A 23,099-nucleotide genomic window follows, 5' to 3' on the forward strand; every position below is an offset into this window, starting at 1 on the left:
GAACCCTGACTCTGAGAGTGTTTTGCAGAGAGGATCGCTTGACTAAGCGGTAATGAGGGACGCTGCCACATGGTGGACCTTGAGGAGAAGGGAGGGGAAATCACCCTCCTTATTGCCTTCTCTCCCCTCCTTCTAGTATCCTCTTGTTGGTGCTCTCAGGTGGTTGACCCAACAAGAAGCCAGAGAACAAGGGAATCTGGGAGAAGATACCAACAGGGCCCAGAGCAAGATAGGAAAGGGTACAGAATGGATCTGGAAGGGACAACAAGAAGTGTCCAGGCTACGACTCTTGCCGGTGTTTTTGGGAGACCTAAAAGAAACTTATAGGAAATCCAGGAGCTTCCAATCAATGTGTCTATGGAATGGCCATGAAATTCTTCTCTTCTGAAAAGTCTCCATTGCCTGAAGGTATTCTGTGTTAAGCTTTCTTGGTTTAAAATTATTAGGGTTCCTCTTTTTCCAACCTCTTTCCCTTACTTTAGAAGAAGGCTAGATTGGTTGAAGCAACTTCTCCCCTTCTTTGCTCATCTCTTTCTAGAAGTTTCTAAATCCTGGCAAATTTCCCATCACCAGCTTCCCATTGAGCTTGTGGATGCAAGTTCGGTTATAGTGGCTACAAGTTTAATATAGTGTCCCCTGGTAACAGCTACATGAGGTGGAAGCTTGATAGGTAGACTGAGGACACACAGATACCACAGTTGGGCCCTGAGTAGCCAGCTTTTCCTGGCATGCCATGGCAGCCAGCCAAACTTTCAGGGTTGGGTGAAGTTTGTAGGTATGGCTTACCCAGTTGGTAGCACTTAATAGTTATTATATCCTCTTGTATTTATCCTTTGGTTGGATTCTTGTGCGATTTAAATAACCACCTGTTTGAAAATATACTGGCTTGTTTATAATGATTTAAAATATTTCTATTTTCAATTTATATAATTAATTAGTAAACTAGTCTTTATTCAAAAGATTTACTAAAATCTTAAGCTCTACCTAAATATTCGAAGACAAGGTACATCTTTTGACTTTAGCAAACTACTTTGAAATGCCCTCGTTTAAAAAGTTTAGAGAGAAATGTTTGCTGACAACTAGAAATTCTGAGTCTCAGCTCTTTGGAAACGGCCAGGCCTTTATATCCCTCCATGTTGATCAGACTTAGATGTGCTCCCTCCCTCAAGGGCTTTCTGCAGCTGAGGCTGTGCCTCAGGGCTGACCAGTTTTCCACCGACTGCCAATAGCACTTCTGAGCACTTGGGCACCAAGGCCTTTCTCGAAGAGGGATTTAGCAAGAGCATCACCATGTCCTTCACAAAGACCTTGAGGGAAGATGTGATTTTATGCCCATCTTGTAGATGGGAGACCTGAGATTTAAGGAGCTGAAAGATCTTACTCAAGATCATACAAGCATAAATCCATAAGCTAGTATCTGACATTTTCAGGAAAAGAGTTTTATATTCAAAATTTTCTCTTTTAGAAAGGAAATTAAGTGCATCCACCGTATATTATGCTGTATCTCTGTGTTAGTTTCTGTTGCTTCTGTAACCAATAAGCACAAACTTAATGGCTTATTGCAACACATATTCACTATCTGACGGTTCTGGAGGTCAGAGAGCCTGACATCAAAGTGTTGGCAGGCATGCCTTTCCTCCGGAGGCTCTAGGGGAAATCTGTCTCCTTGCCTTCTCCAGCTCTAGGGACCACCTGCATTCTTTGGTTTGAGCTCCTTTCTCTGGCTTCAAACCAGAAGCATAGCCTCTTTGAATCTACTCTCTCCCTTTGACCTCTGCTACTTTCATCTTGGCTCTTGTATCTCTGAGCCCTCCACCTCCCTCCTGGAAGGACCCCTGTGTTCACACTGAGCCCACATGGGTAATGCAGCTTACCTTCCTATCTCAGGGTCCTTCATTCAATTAGATCTGCACAGTCCATTTTGCCATGTAAGGTCGTGTCTTTGCAGGTTTCAGGAATTAGGACATAGACATCATAGACGTATTTGGAGGCCATTATTCTATCTATCACAACCCCAGAGGTGTTCAGAAGAGCAGTCATAATCAGAATCAGTAACATTTCTGCAGCAAAATGTGTATATATTCATGCCAAATCGTACACATCGGTGGTTAGCAAACCATAGCTTGTAGGCCAAATTCTACCTATTTGATAAATCTGTTGTATTACAACACAGCCCTCCTCACCTGTTATGGCTGCTTTTGTGCTACAGTGGCAAAGCTGCATAGTTGTGACCTGCAAAGACTGAAATACTTACGGTCTGGCCCTTTAAAGAAAACAAAATATGCTGACCCCTGGTATAAATAATATCGCTAGATAGTTCAGATAGAAACAAGACTACCTGTTAGTGAGTGAGCAGAGCGCTCAATCCCAGGTTGCCATGAAGCCCTTGGTTTTAACACAAACCGTCCTTGACCTCGTTTCCTTTGTATTTGAGGCAAGAGTGTGATGTGTCTCATTCTGGACCCATTTTAGGATCTCAGACACCCAGAGGCTTAAAGCAGAATGTGGCCCTGGGCACCACCCAGTCCATGGCTCTGATGATAATAGTCCAAAGTCTGCTTCAGACCAGAGGTGTGTTAGCTAGATTAGTGATTTAATAGCCATGCACCTGAGAGCATTCGGCCAGCAGCATGCGCACTGATCAGCTGGGTCACCAGAGTACTCTGCCTTTCTTGCTGCCTCACCCAAGCTCCTTCATGCGTTGACATTCCCAGTTTGGTCCCTGAAGGCCCTGGAGATTTAACTGCTGACCTCTTCTCCTCCTTCCCATCCTATAGAGGAAGAAAACAAGATCCGGAGAAGCTTCTAACCTAAGGTCTCAGAGAAAAGAAGTGACAGAGCTGGGACCAAAACCCCGTTGCCCAGTTTTCCTTTACTTCGCTATCAGGTACTTGGTCTTGGCCCAGGGCCAGCTGTGATTCATACACACAGCCTTTACTGGCTTGTTCTCCCTTCCACGTCAGTCCCCTCCTCTGCTTGACTTTGTTTTCCCCGCAGGTCACCAGTAAATCACTTGCCTAAACAATCATCACCTTCAAATGTACAGCAGTGGTCCCAGATGTTGTAATCTCTCTTGGCTTCCTTTGGTGCTCTGGAGAGAAGTTTCCTTGGAGATCTTCCAGATTCGGGGCTGAGAACTTGTTATCACATGAATTTCTGACTACGCCAGGCTTGGGCTTTCAAAATCATCACAGCTCACCTTTCCCCTAAGTCAGGGTTGAATTGTGGCCTGAGGACAGAGGCACCCGAGTCTGGGTGGGTCCATTCTAGATGGGGTCTTGTTGTTAGAAGGAAGAATTTTTGGCCCTGGGATGATGATTCACTGACATCATTCTCCCTGAGGTCATTCCTGAAGGGATTCCAGAAAGAAAGAAAAAAAAAAGAAATCCACCTTAATGAGAAAGGGTATAAAATCTCTTCCAGCTGTTGGACTCTTCTTAAGGACGATAAAGTTCACTTATTGAGTACTCCTCCTCTGGTTTGAATGTAGCCAAACTTCCTCCATAAAGTATCCACCATAGGGAAACAAATCACTTTTTAATTAGAATCCTCAACGATAAGTTCAGGGTTAGGGCCAAGAACACCCTGGTATGCTCCATTACATCTTCCTCTTGAGAGGCATTGCAGAGAGCTGGATGTTTCTAGAAGCTGAATATCTGTTTTCTCTGCATTTGAATGTAGGTATTATTTTCGTTATTATTTAGTTCCTTCAAAAAGTATATGGTCATTGACTGAACTTTGTATCTGGAAGAGGTTTGGTGCAGGGAGGAAATTAAATTCCCCCATAATTTCCGTCAACTAACCCTCTTGCAAGCCATTCCAAACGAACATGTAAAGTGATCAAAAATAAGGAGCTTCTCTGCATATGTACTTCCATGCCAAGGCCTCAGGCTATTTCCTTCCCTTCCCCCATATTGTCCCCAAGCATCTCTGGAGGGAAATTGTACAGAGCCCCTGGCTGGAATTCGGGCAATCTTCTTGAAACTTTATTTGCTACTTGGATAATTACTGTTATAATCTCCCCCATTTGATAAAATAGCATTTTTCTGGAATACATGCAGAGATGTTTTTCCATAGCCCCAAACTGAGGGAGCCCTGTAATGTATAGTCGCCCCCCCCCCCCGGTATTTCCTCCGGGCTACCCATGTTGGTGGGCATTCCATCACATCAGGCCTTCACTGGGTTAGCCCAAAGTTTCGGTGCGGCTCTTGTGTATATTATTTGACGTCTTCATTTATTCTCCAAGTGTGCTTGTATACCTACTGAGTGTGCTAGGTTCTGTGAGGATTCTTCTACTGCCTCTACTATAGGTATTACGAGTATATAAACAAATACTGGATTTCCTCCTACACCCCAGGCACTGTTGTAGGTACTTTCTCTGTTAACTCATTTAATCTTCCCGAGAATCCTATAAAGTAGGTACTATGGTGTTATTGTTCACATTTTACAGAAGAGGAAACCGAATCAAGGAAAGGTTAGGTAACTTGCCAAAAATCACACAGCTAATGAGCCTCAGCATTAACCAGGACCTTAAGTGGTTTGGACCAGAGTCCATGCTTTGTAACCATCACACTCTTTGAAGGTTAAGAGGGGATGTTTTCCACCCTTGAAGTTATTATAGCAGGCCTGCAAATGCAAATGCTGGCAGGGAGCAGGCAGGAAAACGGAAAGGAGTGAAATAGGCCAGTGGGCATTGTGGGGAAATGTGGCCCCTTGCTGGGGGAGGGGGAGCGGCTGCTTCACAGACCCAGCCCGTCATAGCTCCATCAGCCCAGGATGGCCTGGGCTTACCGTAACATGCTTCCAGAGAAGCCAGAAACACAGAGGTTTGGAATCTGAACTCTTGCTAAAATAACAACAACAACAACAACAACAATAATAGTAATAATAATAATAAATTCAGGTTTAGCAAGCATCTGTAAGCTGAGTTGAGTTGTAGGTTGTCATTTTGCTAATCTAAGTTAGATAACACACGTATGCTGGTACCTGTCTGGTGATAAGGCAGTGCTGCGCCCTAACTGGGGCCCTTGAGGGAATTGCTGTGGGAATTCAGAACGATAGGGAAAGGTGACTTCTATATGGCACTCTGTAGAAAAAGTGGCAATTAGGATGGGCTGTGGAAAGGAGCCAGATTTGTAAATACAGAGAGGCATGTAAAGGGCATGTAAGGGGAATAATAAGTTCTGTTTGGCCCCAGGGTGCTCTGGTAGTCATCAAGTTTTGAAATGTGCTGTCCTGGTTGGTAGACAGCCATTCCTCCCTCGGGTGTCCTGCACCAGACCTTTCCCAGAACCAGAAACTAAGGGGTCAGTGGTGAGCACCAGTGACGTCTAGTCCGGTGGGTGTCTGTGGCTCCTTGTCAGGTATTTCAGTGCCACTTCCCTTGACTGTAGAAAGGGTAACGGAGTCAAGGCTGGCCAGGGAAACCAGGCCAGTCATAGTGACCCTGCGCGCAAAGCCTGGGTGTGTGGACCTCGACTCTGAGGAGCCACGTAAGGTTGTCGCGCAGGCGCCGACCTGGCCAGTATCGGGTCTTTCACTTCTGGATCAGGTTATTGGAGAGGCAGGAGACTAGTCGGGAGGTGGAGGATGGGAGATCTGGTGACAGGAATTAGGGCAGAGGCAGTAGGAATGAAGTGGGAGGGCCCAGGCAGAGGAGGGTTCAGGCTAGCGAGGGGTGAATGCTGTGCACAAGGGTCACTTCCAGATTTATGCCCAGGTGTGTGGTGGCATTGCTAAGTACCTGGAACTGGGCGTGGGGGAATATGGATAATTTTCAGGACAATTTGTTCACTCATATGAGGGCTTTAAGGGACCAAACAGATGAACATAAGGGATGGGAAACAAAAATAATATAAAAACAGGGAGGGGGACAAAAGAGAAGAGACTCCTAAATATGGAGAACAAACTGAGGGTTCCTGGAGGGGTTGTGGGAGGGGGGCATGGGCTAAATGGGTAAGGGGCATTAAGAAATATACTCCTGAAATCATTGTTTCACTATATGATAACTAATTTGGATGTAAATTTTAAAAAATTAAAAATAAAATTAAAAAAAACATATCACAGCTTTGAGGAAATGGAGCATGGGACTGTAAGTTCTACTTCAGAAGATAAAACATTATGTTTGGGAACTTTTAAAAAAATGTTTATTTATTTATTTTGAGAGAGAGAAAGAGAGAGAGAGCGAGCAGAAGAGGGGCAGAGAGAGAAGGAGAGAGAATCCCAAGCAGGCTCTGTGCCGTCAGCACCCAATGCGGGGCTCAAACTCACGAACTGTGAGATCGTGACCTGAGCTGAAAGCAAGAGTCCCACGCTTAACCTTCTAAGCCACCCAGCCCTGCCCCCACATTTGGAAACTTTTTGATAAAAAGTCCAGGTAGGCATTGTTTCTTGATAAAAAGTCCAGGACTGAAGGAGGTAACGTTTATTGAATATCTGCTCTGTCCCAGGCAGAAGGCAAGGCTTTATGCAGATTATCTCATTTGATATTCAGAGCAGAATGACCCTGTGAGCTAGCTACTCTGATTATTCCCATTTTATTAAGTGTTTTTCACTATTCCTCATTTTGAAGATGAGAAATGAGGAAACTGAGGCCCAGAAATGTTAGGTCATTTGTGGGAATGGTCCAAAGGAAAGACAAGGACTTACAAGGCAGACTCGACTCACTTCACATTGTGTTTCGGAGATTGCCCTAATTCCAGGCGACACTGTAAATCCAGCATTTCTACGTGTGTCTCAGAACTGCGACTTTTCATGAGACCACAGCACTGGTGGTGTGTGATCTTCGAGTCTTGTTGATACAGGAAGCACGTGGCTTTTCTTAGAGTTTAAGGCGCCTTCCTTCAAATTTTACATAATATTCAGAGAACTTCCATATTAAGGGATATTTTTATTTGGTATGAAATCATGTTGGGGTCACCCCTTAATGACACTGTGGCTTCTACGCGTGGGATAAAGATGAAAAGCATGGAGTTTGTCTTTTGTTTTGTTTTGTTTTTGGAAAGCATGGACTTTGTAGTCAGACAGACCTGAGTACCCATCCCAGGTCCATTACTTACCATCCATGTGACCTTGAGCAAGTCATTGAAGCCTTCTATGCCTCAGTCTCCTCATATTTTGTGCCATCCTCACTGGATTGCTAGGAGGGTGATGCAGTGTTTTAAATATATGCTCTCCCCCCTTATTGTCTCCTATGATTCTCTTACATTTTTCTCATATTTTCTCCTATATTCTCTTTTTTCCACTCGTATTCCCTTTTGGATGTAATCTAGACCAGGATCAGCGAACTTTTTCTTAAAGGACCACATAAGAAACAATCTTAGGTTTGGAGGCCCTACAGTCTCTGTTACAACTATTCCACTCACTTTTGTAGAAGAAAAGCAGTCGTAGACAAAGGATTCATAGGTGGGTGTAGCTGTGTTCCGATAAAACTTTATTCATAAAACCAGCCAGCATCTGATGTGGTCCATGGGCTGTAGTTAAACAACCCCTAATCTAAACTAGTGGTTGTGGGAACTACCCTGGCAGTTTAGGGAATGAACAGTGCTCTGCTGGCCAGAAGCACAGGTTTCCTGATGGAGGGGGAGGATTCTAAGGAGCTGCATTTTCTAACATCCCTCGCGAACATGACTGGGAACTCTGTTTCTAAGGAAATACACAAAAAGGCCTTAGGGATTTCTGAAATAGCTTCTAGAAGATGAGATTTTAATCACTTTTAATGGTTCTCAGATTAATCTGATCAGATTTACTTTCAAAGAGGTGCTTGTTAAAACAAACAACAAAACAAAACCATAGAGCATTGGGATTTCTGCTGCACTGAGAATGTGCTCTGCCTTACAACTCACAGAGAATGGGGGTGGGGGACGGGAGGAGTATTGCCTCCAAATGGCCTTTGCTCACTGCCTGGTTTTCTCCCACTGACCAGAATACTCTGTTGCAGGACATTCAATGCCACAAATGTCTCTGGTCCCTGGGGTCTGATTCCCCTGGCTCTTGAGCATTTTTTTTTTTTTTTTTTAATTTGAGTGCCATATAGATCTTCTGAGGCTCAAACTCAAAACAGGTACCACAAAGCATCTCAATTCTCTGAATATGTGGGGGGTTCTTTAATAATACATGTGGTGGCCATGAGTGTGAGGCATTGTAACTGGTCAGTGACCCTGTGTCCTAGGCTCTGAGATCCATCCCTGTGTTTATGCCAAGGCCTTGCTTCCCACAGATTGCTCCCAGCCAGTGACTGAGCGAGGATACTGAGGCAGACTTACTCCTGAGACATATGGGCTCCTTTGATGCTGACTTTCGCTCTAAGCCTTCTTCAACTTTGCTTAGTCTGTACACATTCTAGGATGCTTTTATCTACGCTTCCATCCTTCTTTCCTTCACTCGGGGTCAGATGGGCCCCTGTGGTCTGAAGGCTCTCTCTGCTTTTTCGGCCTCGTCTGTTTTCTCTCATGAGTGTTTTCCATAATAAAAATCTTGCATATCTAATCCCATCTTGGCATTTGCTCCTCAGAGGACCTGGACTAACACAATATATACTTCAAAAATTACATGAATTCCCAACACCAGGGTAAGAAGGCCCTCTCTGTGATAACACCTTTTTTAAAAAAAAAACAATTCTTTCTTTTTTTTTTTTTTTTTTAAGTTTATTCATTCACTTTTAGCGAGTACACTGGAGGGGCAGAGAGAGAGAGAGAGAGAGAGAGAGAGAAAGAGAGAAGGAGAGAGAGAATCCCCGGCAGGTTCTGCAGTGTCAGCGAGGAGCCTGATGTGGGGCTCGAACTCACAAACAATTTGCTCATGGCCTGAGCCAAAATGAAGAGTCAGACATTTGACTGAGCCACCCAGGTGCCCCATGATAGCAGCCACCTCTTACAGACAGAGCATTTTGAGTCCCCAGCATCCCTGCCCTTAGTTTGGGTCCCCCTTGAAGACCCCAAAGACTGGGGCTTGACTGTAGTAGTTCCTTTGGAAGACAGCTGCAGGAGTCAGCAGCAGGAGAGGGGCAAGTGAGACAGGGAGAACCAAGAAGCCAGTAAAGGGTGTGTTAAAGTCACCATCATGGGCAGCTAAATGGAATCCTGGGGGGACCCCTGGGAGACGGTGCAGAATCCCCTCTGAGTTGCATCATTAATGGAGGGGTGGGCGAGGAAGCTGGTGTATTTGCCATCCATTCCTGTGTGCGATTGGTTGAGGGCTGTTCCTGGGGGTATTGATTCCCTGACACTTCTGCCCTCTCTGAGCACGGGTGGAGCATGCTCCCCTGTCTAGTGGAAGGTGCTTAAACTAGGTGCTTCCTCTAGGAAGCCATGGGTGTAGGAATGGTGAGTGCCAGAACTTATGGTTGGCGCCCTGATAGACCTTGCCCCAATCCGCATTTTCAGGTTTTGAGGTTCGAATGGCACTGATCCAAGGAGTGGTCCCATGACTCAGGTACTGTCACCTCCCAGTCACAGTGATGGGTTTGGGGCCCCAACTCGAACTGGACCAATCACAGTCCTCCCTGGAACTTCTGCTGGCACTATCTGGAAGGAGGTGCTTGCTTCTGAGATTAAGAGGTAGGTCTGTCCACCACCAAGTGGCAGCAGCTGGCAGCCCTATGGCCCTGACCATGGAACGGCCACCCTGAGAAGGAAATTAAAGTGAAGGGAGGGAGAGAGGCAGAGAGGGGCTGATAACTATTGGTGACATCACTGAAACATCTGGATCCTGCTGTGTCTGAAGGCAAAGCATTTCTGGACTTGTTGATGTCAGGGTGATTAATTCTATTTCTTGCTGAAGCCAGTTTGGATGGGGTCTTCATCATTTGAAAACAACAGGATTCTGCCTGATATGAGTAGACCCCATCTCCCTCCAAGGGTATTAATGCAGGATCTTGATGCATTGATTTGAGAAAAAGAGAACTGTTTCTTAGTGTAGAATCTTAGATTTCATTGAGAAGACTTGCCTACAAGATGTGATGGTCTACCCGGAAGAAGGAAATGGCCCTGCCTCATTTGTGAGGGTATAACAGGAGCCAGGAGCCCTTAGAGGACATCACAAGCCACAGATATTTGAAGGATGCCTTCCTAGACCCTGTTCTTCTCAAATGAAAACTTGATGGAATGACATTATGGAAGTTCTTAAATTTTATCATTTAAAGCTTTTCAGTAATCATAAAGTAGATGAGCACCTCAGGGCTAGATTTCCAGGTAGTCATGCCACAGGTGTATGCTGAAAAACTATTGGAGTGTTCACCAACTTGTCATTCCATTTATTGTGAGTTTTTTTAATGTTTATTTATTTCTGAGACAGAGACAGAGCATGAGTGGGGGAAGGGCAGAGAGAGAGGAAGACACAGAATCCGAAGCAGGCTCCAGGCTCTGAGCTGTCTGCACAGAGCCCGACTCAGGGCTTGAACTCACAAACCATGACATCATGACCTGAGGTGAAGTCGGTCGCTCAACCGACTGAGCCACCCAGGCGCCCCTATTGTTTTTTTGTTTTTAAAGTTTATTTATTTATCTTTGAGAAATAGAGAGCATGAGCAGGGGAGGGGCAGAGAGAGAGAGAGAGGGAGAGAGGGAGAGAGGGAGAGAGGGAGAGAGAGAATCCCAAGCAGGCTCTGCACCATCAGGACAGAGCCTGATATGGGGCTTGAACGCACTAACCGTGAGATCATGACCTGAGCCTAAACCAACAGTCAGATGTTTTATCCACTGAGCCACCCAGGTGCCCCTCATTCCACTCATGTCGAAGAATTCTCTGAACTTGACTTTTTTGCTGCTGGTCCCCATCTCCTAAAATTACTTCTGTGGCTGAGGCCCGTGGTTACATGCTTTTCAGCCAAAGTCCTTGACTTTGCGTGAAAAAGTACACAGCAGTTTGCCCTTTCTGCAAGGCTCACACAGCCATTAAGTACACCTTGCAATGAAGAATTTTGCCACCCCCGTTCGTATGTTAAGGCCCTAACCCTCAGTGTGATATATTTGGAGATGTGTCCTGTGCATAGCTGTTAGGTTTAGAAGAGGTCATGAGAATGGAACCCTCATAATAGTATCAGTGCCCTTACAGGAGGACACACAGCTTGCTTGCTCTCTTTCTGCACACGTATGCACAAAGGAGAGGTCATATGAGCCCACAGAGGGGTGATGGTGGTCTATAACCAGCGTGATGATGGCCTTCACCAGGAACCAAAACAGGAAAAACTCTGATCTTGGACTTTTCAGATCTCAGAACTATTGAGAAAACAGATTTTTTTTTGTTTAAGCCACTGAGTCTATGGTGTTTTGTCATGGCACCTGGAAATGTCCCTACCATGGTTTCTCAACAGGGTTAATAAGGGTATTTGGGGCGGGACAGTTCTTTGAGGCAGGGTTGTCACATGTATTATGGGATTTTAGTGGCCCTTGCCCACTAAATGTCAATGGGGCCTCCCAACCACTGGGACAATGAGAACTACCTCCACACATTTACAAACACCTCCAGGGTAAGGTAACCCTGCTCCTAATAACTACCAACTGGAACACCTAGGTTCTAAGTTTTCAATCACCTTGCTTTATTACCAGTCTAATACTTGACATATTAAAGCTTTCCCCGTGGTCAGAGCTGCCCAGTGGGTTCTGGGGGAGAGCATTTCATTCCTTTGGGATTTGGTGAGAAGGTATCCTTGTGCTGTAAGATTTCCAGGGCTAATCAGAGATAGTAACATCTGCCTCTCCAGGGAGAGACAGAATGGCATGTGTCCAATGGGCATGCAGTCAATATTGTACCTTGAGAAATTATTTCATTGATTTCTTGCCTCCAGACAGAAACATTAAACTTATAGAGAATGTCACCTTTTTCCCTGGCTGACCCTTTCCCATATGTCTTAGTCTCTGATCTCAGGAATACCTTCATGAAGGAGTCCTGCTGCAATTTAGACTACCTTCTACTTGCCTAGGCACCTAAGTCTTATCACTCTCAGAGACATTGTAACACACAGTGGTCTAGAGATTGATCTCTGGAGTTAGATCATAGGTTCAAATCCTTATTAATTGTGTAACTATGAATTGTGTAACTTATTAATTGTGTAACTGCCCTTATTAATTGTGTAACTATTAGTTGTGCAAGTAAGGGCAATATATATATTTTCGGTCTATAAAGCAGGGGTGGTGATAATAGCTCCTACCTCATTGGGCTGCCAGGAGGATAAAATAAAATTCCTGGCATTCGTGGGACAAAAAAGCAACAGTGACCTAAAAGTCTCCTTGCACAGAACATTCTGTGGTTTTACCAAGACGCAAGGAATTCTCAAAATTCTGTGTCATTCTTGGGTTAAGTTATTTAAAGCTCCAGTTTAAAATGCAAATATTGAGGGCATCTGGGTGGCTCAGTTGGGTGAGCGTCCGACTTCGGCTCAGGTCACCATCTCGCGGTTTGTGAGTTCGAGCCCTGCGTTGGGCTCTGTGCTGACAGCTCAGAGCCCGGAGCCTGCTTTGGATTCTGTGTCTCCTTCTCTCTCTGCCCCTCCCCTGCTCATGCTCTGTCTCTGTCTCTGTCAAAAATAAATAAACATTAAAAAAAATTCTTTAAAAAAAATAAATATAATGCAAATATTGGGAAACTCTTGGAGCACAGAGGTGGTGTGTTATTTATCTTTGTATTCTTTGCATGGAACCCATAGAAGGTGGGCACCGGCTGTTGAATGAGCAGTGTCCAGAGGCTTTGTTAGGCCATTGTGATGGTAACGATAACAGCAGCTAACCTTGAAGGAGCACTCACTAAGTGTCCCGCTATGTTCTCGGTGTTTTACATATATATTGAGTTATTTAATCCTTATAAGGTAGACAGTTTTATCATTTCCATTTTTTTCAGGGAGGAAACTGAAACAACGGAGAGATTGATTTGCCCAAGTTCACACAATTGGTAAATGTGACCTTGGAAAAAGACAAAGCAGCTTGGGAGGGGAGGCTAAGCTCTGTCCCAAGAACCCTTGCCTGATGGCAGCTCCCCAGGCCTGAGTGGGTGGGTGGGTGCTGAATGGCAGAGCGAATGGTAGAGGCGGTGGGTGGTGGCTTTTCTCCAAAGACTGATCGCACAGGATGTCATCTGTTCTCAATTTCCACTCTGGTTGTCCTCCGTGGCAGCCCTCCAGCCCAGCACACGTGCTCAGGCTGTCGGCCAGAAGCTAAATTTATTTGCAAGCTCAGGGTTCAAACAGGTACATAAATTACACACACGCACACCCTCATTCCTCAGTTTAGCCTGACACCGCTGAGTACCCATAAAGGTTTCACAGGCTCTGTACTCCCAGGCCTAAGCCCTTGTCACACTGCCTCCAGCTGCACCCGCCCCCTGCCGCCGCCGTCCCTTGCCACCTCACCCGCAGCAGGCACCTTTATGGCTGACAACTCTGGCACATTTCCACCCTGTCCACAGTCTTCCATCTGAAGTCTGCCCAACTTAATCCTTGTGTCCTGCTCCATCACGCCCTTACCTCCTCTGACCTTGTGAATCGTCCAAGTCGGGCTTCTTCATGCTTTTCCGTTGCTCCTAAATCAGAGGGTACCCCGTTCAAGAAATTTACAAAGCCCTTTGCCCTGTGGTTCTTGCCCACCTCCCCAGGCCACCACCAGTGGCCTCTCTGTACCTCCCTGACCTTCCTTGGTTTTTTATGCATAAGCAGGATGTTTTGTTGTGACAAAGTCACTTTTCCTTAACTATTAGGGAATGGTCTTCTTTTTTTTTTTTAATTTTTTTTTTTTCAACGTTTATTTATTTTTGGGACAGAGAGAGACAGAGCATGAACGGGGGAGGGACAGAGAGAGAGGGAGACACAGAATCTGAAACAGGCTCCAGGCTCTGAGCCATCAGCCCAGAGCCTGACGCGGGGCTCGAACTCACGGACCGTGAGATCGTGACCTGGCTGAAGTCGGACGCTTAACCGACTGCGCCACCCAGGCGCCCCTAGGGAATGGTCTTCTAGTGATGGAAAAGTCTGTGTCCACCAATATGTTTTTCTTTTTATTGTATTTATTTTTTTGGTTGGAACCGGAGGAATACCAGCAAACCGCTCACGGTGTAAATCACATTCTTGTTAAGTCTAGTCAGCCACTGAGTCGGTCCCTGCTTCTGTGTTTACTTCAGTCACATCATATGTATGGCTTTCCGAGGGCATTTTAGGGAGGTCCACAAGACAGAAATTTCAGGTGCTCCTTAAACATTTGAGAAAAGACTTCATCTCCCCCAGCTACAGTTGTTGGTGTTGTTTTGTTTTGTGTTTTCTTTTCGGGAGGTTGAAGAGTCCAGTAGCTGAACTGCCTTGAGAACAGGGCCTTAGTTTGGGGATCTTTTGCCGAATTAGGCATTTGCTGAAGTGCATGGAAAGGGGTGGAGGCTGGTTAGGACCTTTTAGAGGATAAGGAGGAAATCCTGGTTAACATTTGTGGCAGCTCGAACCTGCCGCAAGTGCTTTACATTAGACCCATTAATCCTCAACACAGTTCTCTGAGGACATAATATTATCCCCATTTTGTGAAGAAGGAGGCAGACCCAGAGAAGGTAAGCGAGTTGACTAGGGCCATACAGCTGGTCGTGGGCAGTGGCAAATGCACAACTCGGGTCTTATTTTCCTTCTGGGGTGCCGAATTCCTGTTCAAGTTAGTTAAAGCATCACCCCCTTTTCCAAACCTCTAGTGAGGGCCTCTTGATATCCCAAAACCCTACAACTCACTCCAGTTTCAAGTTTTGTCAGAATTCTGAAATTTTGGAAAGCAGGCGGATCGGCAGATTTTTAAGACGGAGTTCCGGTCGTAGTCAGTGTTCGGAAGTCACTATGTGAACATTCAGGACAGTGTCAGAAACCTAGCTGAGTAATTTACCGAAGTTTCATTCACATGTGCCTTTAACGTGAAATTTCAGTCTTTTTGCTTTTTCAATGATGGGAAATACTTGGGTTGAACTATTTCTAACAGGGAGCATGTATTTATTTGTTTTTAAGGGAGCTTCATTTTTGTTAGGTCCCGAAATACCTTTGGGGGCTCTAATTGCTGCAGATATGGAAATAGGACCACTTGGGTTACATGTTACCAGTTGCCAGTCTCACTTGCGCTTCAACAATCTGTCTCCCTTCAAAGTATGACAGCTGGCAGAGATTCTTGGGCATACGAGACTGTGATTGTTTCCCGACATTAAAAATCAGCCTTCAGATCATTGTTCCCGCATTCCAGCTCCGTCCCCCGCTTGCCTTTTCCACACAGCTGTAGCTCATCGGCATTATCGCTCACAGAGGAGACCCCCTTGTGTGTGCACACTGGGGGCGTCGGGTTTGATGCTCCCTACCTTCGCTCTGGGGTGGCTAACGGCTGCGATCCCCTCATGTAGAGAATCCATCAGCTGCCTGGAGAAGGCAATGGAGCATGTGAGACCCGGGAACTAACTCTATTTCCTAGCAACCAGGAAAAACCATTTCTCCTCTGTCAGCAGGAATGCTCAGATTTATGTAAGCTACAAACGCCCGTTATCACTATAATAAACCATATATTTGCAGGCGGTATTTACAGCCAGCTAATCGTGGCACTCCATCCTGGCAGCCCCCAAGCTCGAGGGTCTCCCATTTGGAGCCCCCCAAAACACGATTAGGTGGATGCTGAGTACTAATTTAGTTAACAGCGGTGCCTGACAAAGCTACTAACCACCTAATTATGAAGGAAGATTACTGATACCATTAATTGAATGGTTGTAAAACTCCGGGTAAAGTCAGATGGTAGTAAAGTCCATTTTCAATTTACTAGGCTATTAAAAGTATTTCCGGCTATAAAATAAACAGACACAAAGCATACTAAACGGGCTAATATGGAAACATAAAAAGAGAAGGGAGAAGCTTGTCGTAGCAATTAGTGGTCGTGATTAGCTGCGCCACAGACCTGGCGGTGGAAATTAAAGATTAATTTATGACAGTGCTCTGGCGAAGGAGATCTGCTGGTGACTTTGCGGCCTACAGGTGAGCTGGGTGCTGTCATTTTGATTGCCAGAACCATCCTTTCTGGCTTAGGCAGTGCTTCAGACTTCCCTGGGACTCTTGTGTCTGTTACCTGTCACTGAACGCTGCTTAATTGATAGTTTCTCATTCGGAGCCTCAGTTTCCCTACAGGAATGTGCTGGTTTAGAGGCATTGCAGCTGTAGGAGACCCTAAGATGACCTGTTCCCGCCCCATGCTACCAGCCTGCATCCTTACTGACCCTTAAATACAGCTCACCTCTTCATGGTGTTCCCACCTGGATGCTCCTCTCTTTCCACTCTTGGGGAAGCTAGCTCTTTTTGGTTTCCATATTTTGGGGAGTTCTTTTAGAGAACCTAGTCTCACTCACCATTTGCCAGCATTGCCTCTTCCTGCCCATATTTTCAGTTCACCCAGCTGGTAAGTTCCGGGGGTGGGGTCGGGCTCTAAAAAATGTGTGGATTGATTGAGGGGAGAACATTCCAGGGCCATGAAGCATGTCACATCTTGGTCTTTTTCACCTGGAAGGTGTGGGAAAGTCGAGCCGAGGTTACGTAAGAAGCTGTTAGTTTGCAGAGATACCAGGAACAATACTTGGTGTGGAATTTTGCTATCAAAACACCTTTCATGCTCTGATGTTCAGAAGCAGTGATAAAATAGGCTGTGATAATCCTGGGCATTACGCCATTCTGGCTACTGAGAGGATCGACGCTCAGATAGGAGTGTTGACCTCTTTCCAGGCCTCAGAGACAGCAAATGACGGAGCAGGAATAGAAGCCACGTCTCTGGCCCAGGCTCAGATGGGTTGGGCATAATAAGAACTCCTCTGGGGGTTAATATTAAACCCTACAAATGCACAGAGGTCCTTGTCTGCAGAATGGGGGGAGCACTGTGAGGGAACTTTTCAGACTCCATGTAGAGACTGTGTTACCTATAGCTTAATCCAGCGTGGAAGTGGGACTTTTTATGTTCCCCAGAAGCTTGGGCACATTTCCTTTTTTCCAACATCTTGGACTAGACAACTGGGGATCGCTTCGCCACAATTTTAGCTACCCCATCACCTTCTTATTTCTCCAGCCTAGATCTGGGCTACTCAAAATGTGGTCCCTGGGCCAGCAGAATCAGCATTCCCTGGGAGGAAGGGAGAAATGTAAATTCTTGGGTCCTACCCAAGACTGACCAAATCAGAATCGCTTCCCTAATGGGATCCCACGTGTTTCCTGGGGGTGTTTAGTGCACCTTAAAGCTTGAGAAATGCCACTCCAAATGGTTTCTCCTCAATTGTCCTGGGATAAGAATCACCTGAGGTGCTTGTTGAACACACAGCCTCCTTGGCCCCTCTCTGAAGATTCCCCACAACCCTGCTCTAGATGGGTCCTGCGTGTCTGTGCAGGTAATACCTTTGGGGGTTCCTTTTCCTGAGCACAAGTCAGGATTCTCTGCTCTAACCCTGTGGTTCTCAGTCCCAGCTGTCCATTGGGATTACCTGGCAAGCTTTCCAAAACTACTGAAGCCAGCAATTCCACTCCACTGGGTGTAGGTGGGGCCCAGGTACTTTCATGGTGATTTTGATTTAAAACCTTTGTTCATAGCCACTGTCTCGATCATTGGTTCTCCAAAGGTGGTCCGTAGACCGGTAGTACAAACATGACCTGGGAACTTGTTAGAAATGCAAGTTTCGGGGGGGAGGGGGGCCCACCTCCCAAACCTACTGAATCAGAAAGTCTGGAGGTGGGCCCAGTTTTCTGTGTTTTAATAAGTTCTCCAGACAAGACTGGCTACATAATTTGTGGGGCCCAATGCCAAAGGAAAACACAGGGTCCCTTGTTCAGAAATTATTAAGAATTTCAAGAAGGTGACAGCAGAGCATTAAACTAAACGTGGAGTCTTCTAAGCACCCATGAAGTCAGCCCTGCCTCCCAGTGATTCTGCTGCCTGCTAAAGTTTCAGAACCACTAGTCCACATTCTTCTCCAGGTTACAGCTTGTGTCCACGGGTGACTCTTGGAACTCACCAGCCATTGTCGCTGGGATGATGCTGATAACAGTACTATTCATTGATCATTTGTGAGGTACCAAGCTTAGCACTTGCCACACGTTATTTCATCCAGATAGCACCGCAACCCTGGGAAGCAGGTTCTGTTCCCATTGTACAGACGGGAAAACCGAGTAACAAGGCCAGGGGCCATTGGTTGGTTGACTATGCTTAATATCAACTGCCTGCCCCCCCTCGTTACCCTTCTTCCTGCAATAGTAATTACCAGCCCTAAAACAGTCTTTAATCCTAACTCCATGGGTGGGAGAGATTGGAAGAGGAGGGTTGAAAGGCTTTGCTTTGATAGGATAGAAGGGTTTATAATCACAACTTTTCTACTCAACATTTTGCCCATAGGGAGCTGGAGGCTCAGACAGGGGGCAGAGCTAGAAAGTGACAGTCAGGATTTGAATCCAGAACCTTATAATCTCAAATTCCTCCCACTGTTCGAGGGTGCCAGAGTCCTAAACACTCATTTACAGGATGGATAATTTTCCTCCTCTTGTAGTTCTGAAAGGGAGAGGATGAGTAACAAACCCAGAAAAGAAATTAAGTTTCCAGGGAGGTGGAAAAAGAGAGCAGGGAATAGCAAATTACACTAGAGAAGAAAGAGAACTCTCAAGTGAAGCGGTCTGGTCATTGTCGGCTAGGCATCCCTGAGCAGATGACTTCAGCTGAGTCTGATTCCTCTCCTGCAATATGAATATAATAACAATACCCACTTTTATCAGGTTATTGTGACAATTCAATGAGATTATATAAGTGCTTAATGTGGTATGTGCTCCATAAAAGGTGGCCTTTTTTGTTATCATTGAGGAGGCCTTTGCTCCATGCCAGTGGAACTATGAGTACAAGTCTTTGCCCTACCTCTGTCCCCAGCCCTCCCACCCATTTCTGCCTTCCTCACAGTGGAGTTAAGTAAATGAGAAAATTCAGGACAGAGCTGGGAGATCTGGGGTTCTGTCTCAACTCCACCACTGTCAGTTAGACTCAGGACTTGTCTCTCCCCCATTCTGGGCCTTGGTTTTGTCAGCTGACAATGACAGGCTTGAACTCATGACCTGCAGGTGTCTCCAGTGCCCCGCTCTCCTCTGAGCATCACAGAATCCATTTGCACTCGAAGCCTCATTCCTGAGCACTTGTTTTTTTGAAAAACGTGTGAGAGGAAAGCTGGGAAGGGAGAAATTCCAGAGGCAAGTTGGCTTGAGGTTTGAATCTGGTCTCACCCAGCTATTAACTGGAAGAAGCTTGGGAAAGTGGAAATCCCTGCCTCCATGTGCCGACCCCTGGGGACCTGGTTTCAAGGGTTTTCCTGGCATTTCCATGAAGACCATCAGGATCCCTAAATCTCTGTGAGTCCCAGATCTGAATTCTGAATACCAAAAATTGTGATGCAGCTCATTTTTTCCCTGTCTTCCTTTTGCCTGTTGGGTTCCCCCAGAAGCGACTCTGCGGTAGAGATTGGTGGGCAGGAGGCAACATCCCTGGAAGGGAAGGGAATGAGAGGGAGAGGGAGAGGGAGGGGGAGGGGAGGAGAAGGAGGGGGGTGAATTGGGCAGAGGGAGAAGTAGAACTGCGGTGCAGTTTTCCCAGGGAATTGTCCCCTGGGAGCGCCCTTTAGAGTCATGTCAGTTGGAGCTGGAGTGGGGCGGGGGGGGGGGGGTCAGGCCTATGCACCCCCATATCTGTCAGTCATTGGATGCAGCCCTGTGGAGTGGGACAAGGCTTTGGAGAGGAGGGAGGTAGCTCTGTCTTGCCAAAACAGTCCCTTACAGCACTGACCGCTGGGGGCCAGCTGCTGGCAGCTCCCAGCACCCAGGGACCTAAGTGCCTCCTTCCTTAAGGGGGATTTTGATGGCTCGTTGCCACACCCACCACTCCTTATTCCTACTAGTGCTCCTTGGAAATAGACACCTCCTTGATCTTAGCCTTTGCAAATGCTAATTGGGGGGAGATTATACAGCCTCCTAGTTTTTTACCAATTTGGCCTTTTCCTCTTGAAAATAGATCACAATGTAGAAGAGACTCTTAAAAACTGAGAACAAACTGAGGGTTGATGGGGGGTGGGTGATGGGTATTGAGGAAGGCACCTTTTGGGATAAGCACTGGGTGTTGTGTGGAAACCAATTTGACAATAAATTTCATATTTAAAAAAAATAAATAAAAGAAAAAAATAAAATAGATCACAATGGGGAGTCAAAGCTGGGTAAGAGGATGAGCAGAGGCAGTGATGTGGGATGATCCTGTCCCAATACTGTTATTAAGAGCTGTTAGTTGCTCTCAGTTACTGAATGCTAACTGCATTCCAGGCTTAGGATACCTCTCATTTTCTTTTAAAGTCCTTTCTCATATCTAGTGTGATATTGTGAGCGCTCATTCTGTACTTGGTAGTGCTAATAAGAGCAGCCTGATCAAGAATGTGTCGTTCAAGAAGGGCCAGAGAGGCTCGTGCTAGCGAGGGCTGCTACAAGCCCTTTGGTTTCCCACATCTTGTGTGACAACCAAAGCTTTCCTCCTTAGCATCCATACTGTTGGAAATGACGTTGTGTGTGTGTCTGTGTGTATAAATTTGAGCCTTTGACCAGCCTCATGAATATCAGAAATGTGCTCTCTTTGGTGAAACTAAAGGCATTCACAGTATATGGATTGGCTTAAATGCCTTTGTGGCGTGTGTTCTACAGGGTGTAAGAATTCAGGGAGGTCTGTAAACTTGGCCCTAAGAAAATCACTACGCACAATCACTAAATGCTTCTGTAAACGTTCATGCCAAGGTATGGTTGCGACAAAATAGAACACATGAACTGTTTTGTGCTCAGTTGTTAATAAAATAATAGTTTGATAACTCTCCTTATGCGTAAGAAGAAAGTCCCTTTCTTTAAAACTCAGAAACAGGGTCGCCTGAGTGGCTCAGGCGGTTAAGCATCGGACTCTTGATTTTGGCTCAGGTCATGATCTCGCGGTTAAGTTCATGGGATCAAGCTCTGCATCAGGCTCTATGCTGACAGCTTGGGATGCTCTCGCCCTCTCTCTGCCCCTCCCCCGCTCACATGCATGCATGTGCGCTTTCTCTCTGTCAAAATAAATAAAATTAAACTTAAAAACCCTCAGAAACAAAGTTGTGCAGGGCATGGCTAAACCTTGGTACCTCAAGGTTTATCAGTGGCTGCAGTCTATATAATATTGTGAAGGGACATAGCACTTGTCCCCCAGCCACACTGTCTCTGGTCCGTTGGCACCTGGGTACTAGGCCAACCACTATCTGCATGTACTTCATTTAATATCCACTGCATCGTGAGGAGGTGGGCTCTGTTGTTTATATTTACTTGATTAGTGAGAAAACCAGACCTCAGGATGATGCGCCACCGTAGCCCAAGGTCCTTAACAGTGAATAAGCAGGATTTGGACCCCTGCCTATTTCCCAAGCCTGTGTTCTTTACTTGTGGCCCATGCTGCCTGCCGGAGGGTTATCTTGGAAGGAAAGAGGGAAAATGAAGTGGGTCTCGTGCTGTTTGGCTGGTGGTTCTCTGTTCCCATGTCACTCTGTGCTAAAATAATTTTAGGCAAGTGGCCATTCATGTACATCTGTGTGACACGTTTCTAAAGGATTTCTGCCAGCCCCTGTGTCTCAAATTTCACCAATTTCAGCCAGGAGAGCTTATTTCTGTTATTTGTCAGGCTGGTCAACAGGTCAGTATTTTCACCAGAATGAATGAATGAATGAATGAATTTTAAAAACCTCATTTCGGACTCTGTAAAAGCAAAGGCCTGCACCTGCCTACCTCTCCATCACCAGCCATCCATGTGACCCTGAGCAAGTTTCTTTAACCTTACCAAGTTTGTTTACTTCTTCCCAAATGGAAATTGTTCCTCCTGCAGATTTATGTTTGTGATATGTGTGTTTATGTATTAAGAAGTATAAAGTAGGATACTGAGGTGCTGGAACTAATCATGGGAATACTCAAAACTGGCAAAAATACCCAAAGAAGATGCATCTCCTGCCCAGACATGAGTAGCACTGGCCTGTGGTGTGATAGAAAGAGGAGTGGCTTTGGAATCAGGTGTCAAAGACAATGTCAGCCCCTTGCCCCAGCCCCCATCCCTTTGACACTCACCATTGCTATTTGCAAACTCCTATCTGGAGCTTTCTCTGGCCACAGGAGTGCGCTTAGCTTACACGTGGGCATGGTTGGATGTGCCGAGGGATGAGACCCTTGACCGCAGCCCCAACCAAAGATGAGTAGGGGTTGGTGCATAATCACCCCAGCTTCCTTGCCCCTGAAGCATATTCTACATAGTCTTCCTATGGTCCCCGGCAGGACTGTGCCCCACTTGCCCACAGAGGTACCCTGTGCACTATTGCATTCCACTGGCCTCTTCCCTTGTTTCCCTTCCTCATTCCCCTCCAGTGCTCCCTGGGACCACCTCCCAGATGAGCTATTTGCTCTCGGATATTTGTTTCAGGGTCTGCTTCCATGGGAAGATATGTGGTTTAAACCACCAAGATATGTGGTTTAAATCCCTTCTGTTCCACTAACCAGTTGTTGGTCTTTGGGTATATTACTCCAGCATCCTCACCTAGAATAGTGAGTGATGATTCCAGAAAACATCCTGGGTGGACAGTTTAGAACAGCTTCTGGCATATGGTAGGCACTCAATAAATGCTACCATTGTTGTTGTTGTTTTTTATTATTGTTGTTTTTATTACAATTGATAGCTCCTGAAATTCCCTTGGCTGAATCTGAATCCATTCTGGGTGCTCTGAGCCCTCAAACCTCAGACTTACTGTGGCTGAATCTCCCTGGTTATTTCGGGGAATTTAATTCATGTATTCATTTAACATATCTTTAGCAAATATTGACTTAACACCTATTATGTTGAAGACACAGTCCTACGGTGGATATGAAGAATAAGATGAGGTCACTGTCTCCAGGGAGATAAGACATAGCCACACATAGCTCTGGTCTAAGATAAATTGTGATAAGTGCTCTAGTCTACGTGCCAATAAAGTAGAAAGTGAGTTCAGAGGAAAGTAAAGATGATTCTATCTGGTGTAAAAGAAGAAATGGTATTGGAGGTGGGTTTGAAAGTTGGGTAGCATTTCAGCGG

This window comes from Neofelis nebulosa, chromosome 4 (assembly GCF_028018385.1).
Source record: "Neofelis nebulosa isolate mNeoNeb1 chromosome 4, mNeoNeb1.pri, whole genome shotgun sequence".
NCBI lineage: Eukaryota > Metazoa > Chordata > Mammalia > Carnivora > Felidae > Neofelis > Neofelis nebulosa.